This window comes from Penaeus japonicus, unplaced genomic scaffold, assembly GCF_977035675.1.
Source record: "Penaeus japonicus unplaced genomic scaffold, GWHDUDI00000001_assembly GWHDUDI00000009, whole genome shotgun sequence".
NCBI classification, from domain to species: Eukaryota; Metazoa; Arthropoda; class Malacostraca; order Decapoda; family Penaeidae; genus Penaeus; species Penaeus japonicus.
In genome coordinates this window covers 43,394,998-43,404,997 of record NW_028234411.1, presented here as the reverse complement: position 1 = coordinate 43,404,997, position 10,000 = coordinate 43,394,998, and positions in this window count along the sequence as shown.

Here is a 10,000-nt window from a genome sequence, read left to right as displayed (position 1 = left end):
CGGCTCTGGATCCTTCAGGTCTACACGGCTTCCAAGGTCATCGTTGTGGGTCAAACCGTGGGCAGTCCGCTTTAGGGCTGGGGTGTCGCGTGGGAGCGCGTGTGTTACGTTAACGAACTGCGCCGCCGCTCTGCGATCAAGGTGGAGCTAGACGGTGGCTATATATATATATATTATATATATATATATATATAATTATATATATATATATATATAATATATATATGGATGCATGGATGAGTAAGTCAGCCGGAATGTGCGGAGTACACAGCATGGGGCCCTACTATGAATGCTGATGCGGGACGGTGTGACATTGGTATTGTGCGGTGTGTGTAGAGTAAAGTGGCCTGGGAGCTATTGATGTTAAGGCAAATGCGGCCGAGACAATAGATTTCTAAATTCTCTTGTATAAAAACTATGTTTGTTCAGGGGTTATAAGAAGAGGGTGAAGTACTGGTGATATTTTCTAGTAGGCGCCCGTACTATTTTTGCATCGTAGAAAAAAAAAACAACGTAAAGTAAAACAAAGGAAATTAATGATATATGGAGATATTAGTGGAAGGAGATTTTGTGAATATTTATTCAAGAAGAATCTCAATAGGTAATTTCATCGGAAATGGCTAGCAAGACTACTTATTTCTTGAAAATTTTCACCTTTTTCCTCTGTTGGACAAGTGTTTAAAACAAATCATGCAGAATCTGGCTTACTGTGTACTGTATCAAATGCGGGGCTGGAGGCGGCCCCCCCGGTCGTTTCGTAATAGATAAAGAAGTAGAATAGTAATATAATCATGGGTATAAGGTAAAATGAATGAATTATTATAATTTTTAAAAGGATATGAAGTGGAATTATAATATTAATTAGAAAAATTGTAGTATAATGTTATATTTTAAAGGTATTGTTAAATTATATATATTAGGAGGGAAGTTATTGGGTTGGGAGATGGGGGTATGTTTAGATATGTGTTATTATTTTAAGGTAGTGGAGATAGAGAATAAGAGAATATACAATTGAAAGTGATTATATGTAGTAAGGTATTGGCTAATAAGATGATGAAGCGTGTGAACCCACGGCATAGACAGCGGCGTGGCGGGCCGTGGAGATCGCGGGCAGCTCGAAGGAGGTGATAAAGTCTTTATGCGAGACCGTCCTCCTTCCAGCCGACTCCTGTGTCCTGAGGTTGCGCTGGAGATTCGTGCCCTCAAACCAAGTGTCACGTAAGCGGATCTGCATCATTGGTGGGAACTTCAAATTAGGTGAAAAAAAATCACGGGTTATATTCACGAGTAACGTGTGAGCTTTTAAATCCAACGCTAAATGGAAATAAAGTGTTTAATGAACAAATACGTAATACGGTCTTAGATGGTCTGAGAGTTGTTAATGTGAATGTTAGGAGCAAAACACACTCAATAAGCTGATAGATAGTAAACAAAAATATGCAATTCTTTGTGTTACTGATAAATGACGGCATCCACCTTTACCTAATACGCATTCTCCCAACCACCCAGGTACAAAGCTATATCTCCGCCACTGAGTGTCGTAAAGCACCGGAGACTCTGCCCTACAATGGTTGCTTTCTGTGAATAACCGTGGCGCAGTCTTGTCCCGACGTACGGCGAATTTGTCACCGGCTTCTCGGACACGGCTCAACGGGATAAGATCGGCGACATTCGTTGCTGCGTCTTCTCTAGAGGTGAACATCGTGAACCGGACGAAGACATGAAAAGGACCTGAACCTGGATGGGCAGAAAGGCTGGGAGATGGGAACATAACACTTAATGTTGCTGCTCTGTAGTGACGTGTATTTCTTATAACTTATCGATAGATTCATAGGAAATAGTCAAAACGCATTGCGTAGTCTGTAGCCGAAGAAGGAATAACAATAGTAAAAGTATTCACTAAAAACATTTTAATGTCGCACATTTCAACTGGCATGGCTGATGTAGATTTTAAGTATTTATTCGTTAGTGTATTCTCATGCTCGCACAAATCCATTCCTTGCACACCTTCAACAACACACACACACAACGCACACGGTAATTTCCTTTGTGTTCCCTAATTTCCGAGTAGGTGCGACGTGCTGTGCAGGTACCAATCTTGAGAATAAACTTCATAAACTATAGCATCAACAGCAAAACTAACAAAAAAACAAGAATCAAGCCATGTCCAGTGTCACAAACAACACTCACTCCCACAAATTGTGAACTATGAACTGTGCAATATGAGACATAACACAACCAAAATGAGCTGCAAAACATACTATGAACGGAGAGCTGTTTTCAAGAATTGGAGTCTATCGGACTGAAGAAAATGTTAAAAGTAAGAGATATTACTTGTTCAGGATTGCATCTGATTAACGCCATGGTTTCAGAAGAATCAAGTAATTCATAGCTACCGGGAGAGCTGTTTGAGCAATTTTAACCGAAGAAATGGCCAGTCCATTCATGACATGTGCAGCAACTTTGGTAGAGAATGTAAATAAGACTTTTCGTAGTGTTGATAAGTAAGAGGAATAATCAGAAAATTAGTCAGAATTGGCAAGGAAGTGAATTAGTCAAATTGGTAAACTAGAGAATTAGTCAGAATTGGTAAACAAGAGAATTAGTCAAATTGGTAAACAAGAGAATTAGTCAAATTGGTAAACTAGAGAATTAGTCAGAATTGGTAAACAAGAGAATTAGTCAAATTGGTAAACTAGAGAATTAGTCAGAATTGGTAAACAAGAGAATTAGTCAAATTGGTAAACAAGAGAATTAGTCAAATTGGTAAACTAGAGAATTAGTCAGAATTGGTAAACAAGAGAATTAGTCAAATTGGTAAACAAGAGAATTAGTCAAATTGGTAATAAACAACGAAGAGCGAATTAGTCAAGCAATTGGTAACACTAGAGAATTAGTCAGAATTGGTAAACAAGAGAATTAGTCAAATTGGTAAACAAGGAGAATTAGTTCAAATTTGTAAAACTAGAGAATTAGTCAGAATTGGTAAACCAATGAGAAATGGATTACTGAATTGGTAAACAAAGAATTAGTAAGGAGTAATCTAGGTTCCGAAAGAACGCTAAGGACTAACGTGTGTCGGTTTAGCGAAACAAAAGCCGAATGATGATACACAGCTTAATCATAATAATGATTTGACAAATTATTAAATGGCGCACGAAAATGTGAGGATACTGGTAATGATAACGACGATGATGATAATTGATACATGATGATGAATGATGATGCGTGTGATGATGATGGTGTGATGATGAGTGATAGTGAAGATGATGAGAGAGCGAGGAGGAAGATGAGGATCCTGGTACTGATAGGATGAGACTACGATGATGATAACAGTCGATACTTACAATGGCATAGTAATACCAATAAAGATAACAATTATAATGCTATATTGATAAAAAAATTAATCTTGGAGCAATCAGCATATCAAGATGACCATAATGAGACTGGTTATCATTATTGTAAAATCACATAATGATAATCATAATAGCTAATACGATAATAACGATCATTGAAACTATGATAACTATTATTATTATGATATATAATCTATATCTATCTATCTATCTTTCGATCTATCTATCTATCTATATATCTCCTAATATATAGATCACTATATATATTATATAAATATATATATATACTATATATTACCGATAATGATGATAACAAGCACTGATAATGTATAATGACAGAACAACAGCATCTAAAGGTAATAGCTAACTCCATCAGCGGCAATAGATGATAGCAATGCATATAAGATAGCCACTTGATAGTACATGTTGATAATGATGTATAAATGGACTATGAATTTATAGTAATGATTATAGCGATTATCATGATGAAGATCTTAATAAGTGATGAAAAAAATCTACTTATGATTCTGTTATGCATGATTGAAATGAAGTACAATAGTAATAAGGACTGATAAAAAAAATAATGAAGATGATTTTACGGCAATGATAACACAAATGTTAATCATAATGATAGGAATGATAGGTAGTGGATATATATTACATCTCTTATATAGTATATAAGAATATATATATTTATATATATAGATATATAATAGGTAGTATATATATATATGGTATATATATACATACATACATATATAAATATGTAATTATACACACACTACGACACACACATATATATATATAATATATATATGTATAATTTATGTTCGTTTATTATATATATATATATATATCAGTATATATTTATAATATGTATCTATATATATATATATATATACATATATATACATATGTATATATGTATATAAAAAAACTATATATAAGAATGTTATACATAATCATTATATGGATATACATAATATATATATATATATATATATATAATATATATATATATATAAACATATTCATATATGTATATATAAATATATATATCGAATATATTCCTATATATATATATATAAATATATACATATGTATAATATATATCGTATACAGTAAATATATATATATATATATATATATATATATATATATATATATATACATATATAATGCATAATTTTTTACTATATATATATATATATATATATATATATATTATATATATTAAAAAAATTATATTAATCTTATATATGTAAATAATACTATATAAAACTTATATATAGCTATAACATGATCTATATTGATATATATATAGATTATAGGATTCGCCATATTATATAGTATATATATAGGTATATGTAATATATGTATTACTATATCATGATATGTATATTAATACTGTATACCACAAAAAACCACACAAAACAAAAAAACACTGCGCATTGATTAATATTTATATAAGATATATATATATATATAATATATATATATATATATATCTTATAGATATAATATTTATACATATCATTATATATATACATACTATATATATATATAGTACATTAATAAAAATATTAATAATTTTATTTAATTTATATATATATATTATTATATAGGACGTAGTAGTTTTATATATCTATATCTCTATACATATACTGTATATATAATATAGACTAATATATTATATATATATATATATATAATATAGGATATATATATATAAATTGTATATATATATTATATATATATTATATTATAAATATATATATATATTGATATATTGTTATATATATATTGATATAGATATATATATTTGTGTGTGTTGTGTTAGTGTGTTCTTTCGTGTGTCGTGTTTTATGCATATGATATATGCATAATATATTACGCCATTAATAATAGATATATATACTTATATAAATATGATGCGAGCGTATATCGTATCTTATACTATATCGTTCATGTATATATATTAATAATATATATATATATACACAGCATATATATATATATTATATATATATAATATGCACTTATATATAATATGTGCGTGTGTGTGTGTGTTTTATGCATATATATATGCATAATAATATATATATATATAGATATATATATATATATATATATATATATAATTTTTATATATATATATATAATATATAATATACGTATATTTTATATATCTATATCTCTATACATAATACTGATTATATATATAATATATAATATAATATATAATATATATTATATATATTAAAATATATATATAAATAGATATATATATATATGTGATGCGGTTTGTGTGTGTGTGTGATTTGTGTTGTGGTTGTGGTGGGTGTGTGTCTGGTGTGTGTGTAATATTGTTGTATATAGTGATGTGTGTCGTGTGTGTTCTGTATGTGTGTGTGATGGTTATTGTAATGGTGTGCGTGTGTGTGTTGTGTCCTGCGTTGTGCGCGCGCGAGGTATATATTATATGTATGATATATACATACCATATATAGAATATATAATATTATGAGATATAGTATACTATATATATGAATAAATATATATACTGTATATCTACTTATGTACATATACATGTTAGTATAACATAAATATAGCGTATAGTGAAGATGAGTATATATATATATATATAATAACTATATATATATATAATTTATATATGTATTTAAATATAAAGAATATATATTAGGATATATGGATATATATATATATATATTATAGTAATGATATAGTCAGGAGCTGAACACCTTGGACGTTGCTGAACTGTTGCTCTGAAAAACTCTTTATGATGTTCTCATCCCCGCATGTCGCCGGAGGCTGGGGGGAAATGAATTAGTTAGTGAAGTGTACAATTAGCACTGGGTTATGATTAAGACAAAATTTAGAAATTACAAATTAGAACAAACAACAATACTGGAAAGGATGAAGAAGTGGCATTCAAGGAGAGGGGGGAGGTCAAAACGATGTTCATGATGTTCAGAATGGAAAAAGCTGGTAAAGGGGTAGTGACCTTTTAGACTTAGCCATATACTCTAAGGGGTTAATATACATTGGTGTTATACCCAAGGATTTTTTTTGTTTATAGTAAAAGAAACTCTGGGGGAAAACTGAAAAAGGATTAAAAGAATGAAACAAAGGTATTTATATAACCTGTGATAGGACAAAAATGTCATAATTTGTGAAAAGAATTAAGTGATATACAGGAAAGATATTATAAGTAATATTGATGCGAGTTCCTAAACAGGACGCGATCAATAAAATGAACTAAAAATAGATAATCAAGAAAATATACAGAAAGACTTACAGTTTGGTGCTGAGACATCAAATAACTAAATAGTAATGATAATTTTGAAAACTGAACTGGAAAATGATGTTTGTTGACGAATATATCGCGTAGAATTAAAGGACTTTCAAGATTCCAATGCTTGAGGGAGATACAAATATTGAAAAGATGAAATTCATAGAATTAAAACAAGAGCAAAAAGAAAAACCTAAGGAAAAAAAGGTAACTCAGGCTGCTGAATTGGAAACGAGAAAAAGGGGCTCTGTACAAGACACTATGAAAAGGTCTAAAGCCTCTAGAAGAAGAAAAGGAATACAAGATAATGCCAAAAGGTGAGCCAAGTTAAAGATGTGAAATCAGAGCGAAGAGAATACATGCTGTTTTTATGAAATAGTTATGGGCAAAATCCGGCTCTTTTAATATACAATCTACCAAGAAAAAGAAGAAAATGATTCCTGAAATCAGGAACAACACCCATCGATATGAAAATGATTAATGATATCAACATAATTGAACCTCAATGAAATTATCAAAGTTGAGAATGCCTTTACAGAAAGCAAATATTCAAAGGAGGCTTTGAGACCAAGGCCAACTAAAGGAAATTGACGAATATAAAGAAGCATGGATATCACCGGACTTGAGCTATGAAAAAAGGCAAAGTCAAAAGACTTTGATAAATGAACTAAGATAAAACCTTGAGAAAAGAAAAAAGACGTGAGCAAGGAATTATACTGGTTAATAATCACCAGCAATAGACAAGGACTTTCATATCCTGCGCAAACGCATACCTATTCGAACAAAGGCAGGTGGATGAAACGCCCACTCTCGCTACACCGGGGGACGGTCCAGAATCCCTACTACAGTGCTATATACTATATAATATATATAAATATATATATTAGTATATATATATACAATACATATATTAGATATATTAAATATCTATACAATACATATATATAAACTTATATATATATATATATATATATATATATATATATATATCAGATTATACATATATATATATATATATAATCTATATATATAATATATATAATTTTATATATTTATATATATATATATATATGCATATATATTACATATATAATAATAATATATATATATATATATATATATATATATATATATATATATATATATATAGGTCTATTAGTTAGGTATATAATTTCAAATAATATATATATATATAGATATTTATTATATATATATAAATATATATATATATTGTAATATATATATATATATATAATATTATATATATATATATATATATATAAATATAAGGCAATTACATCAACTATCTAACAACAATAGGTAATGTAGACACACAATGAAATAATTTATTTGAGACTCTCATATTGCTAAATATACAGGGATTATATCCAAAAAGTAACCAGACAAAACCTACATATCTAGAGGACATGGCAAAGATCAATAATCATTCAATGATAACTCTTACAGAAACTCATCTGAATGAAGACATAAAAGATGAAGAAATTAAAATTAATAACTATGAGCTAATAAGGAAAGATAGAAATAAGAGAAGCAGAGGAGGAGTAGCTCTTTATATCAGGAAAAAATTAGCAACTATAAAGGATATTGTAAAAGAATACTCTAATAATACAGTAGAAATACTAGGGGTATTGACAATAGATACAAAAGAGCTATACATTATTTTATACAGACCTATTGGAACAACAGAAACATCTTTCAATTAATCACTAGGCATTATTAGTAATTACATTGTCAATACAAGGGAAATTGAAGCTATTATGATACTTGGCGATTTTAATTTCCCCTTTATCGACTGGGAAACAAAGAAAATAAGGATAGAAGCAAATGCCATTAAAGATAAACAATAACAAGAGAGAAAGAAAAATTTTACCTTAACCAAATCATCAAAATTTCAACAAGGGCAGAAAATATACTGGACCTTATCTTATTAGTATAGGGGAAGATGTACACAACATATCATCAACTTATGCAGCTCAATCAAACCACAAAATAATTGAAATCACAATGAATAAGTTAAATAATCAGAAAAGTAGTGAAAAACAGATAGTCGAAGCAGAAAAGAGTCTCAGATCATTAAACTTTAGCCATAATCAAATAGATTGGAAAAAACATAAACGCAACACTAGAAGGGTCACTGAAAAATATTGACGTCCTCTTAACACCAAATGTTATACTAAAGAAGCTTTATTATGCGTGAAAAGATGTTTGTAGAATGTTTGTGACCCCAAAAAACAACAGAAACAAGAAGGATCATGTTAGAAAAACAAGAAAAATAAGGTTAACAAATTGAAAAAAACAACAGATCAGATCAAGAGAGAAAGGATCAAAGCAGAGATAAGGCTATTAGAAGTGTATATAAGTAACCAAAAAGCAGCCAAAGAAAAAAGAGCTGTGGAACCTATAAAACAGAGAGCAAAATATTTTTTCTCTTATGCAAACAACAGGTTAAAGGGGAGAACAGAAATTAGGCCTCTTGAGAATAATGGTGCATTGGTAACTGATTCAAAGGAAATGGCTGAATTACTCAAACAGCAATATGAAGAAGTCTATAGTGTTCCAAGAATAGAAAAATTAATATCAGACCCACAACATTTTAGTATTATTAATAACGAAGATGAATGTCTCACTGACTTCATATTCAATGAAATAGATATTCTTGAAGCAGTAAGTGAAATCTCAACAAACTCAGCAGCTGGGCCAGATGAAATCCGAGCAATCTTTATAAAAAACTGCAAAGAAACCATAGTAAAGCCACTGGTAACTTTGTGGAGGAAATCTTTGGACATGGGGATTATCTCCAGCTTACTGAAAGAGGGTACTATAATTCCAATATATAAAGGTGGAAACAAAGGTCAGGCCAAAAATTATAGACCAGTAGCACTAACATCTCACATAATAAAAATATTTGAAAGAGTAGCGAGGAAAAAAATGTCCAGTTTTTAGACAAAGAAAACAAGATAAATACCGGGCAACATGGATTCAGAAGTGGTAGATCTTGTTTATCACAGATCCTGACACACTTAGAACACATACTAAGGGACCTAACTGAAAATAGAGAAGTTGATGTAATATACCTAGACTTTGCAAAAGCTTTAGACAAAGTAGATCACGGCATTCTGCTACATAAGATTAAAGACCTTGGAATCGGGGGGAAAGTTGGAAGATGGATTTACAACTTCCTAATAAATCGTGAACAAAAAGTACAAATTAATGGGCTTTACTCGAATGAAACGACTATTATGAGTGGGGTGCCACAAGGGTCCGTTCTTGGGCCCTTGTTATTCCTAATTATGATTGGTGACATTGATAA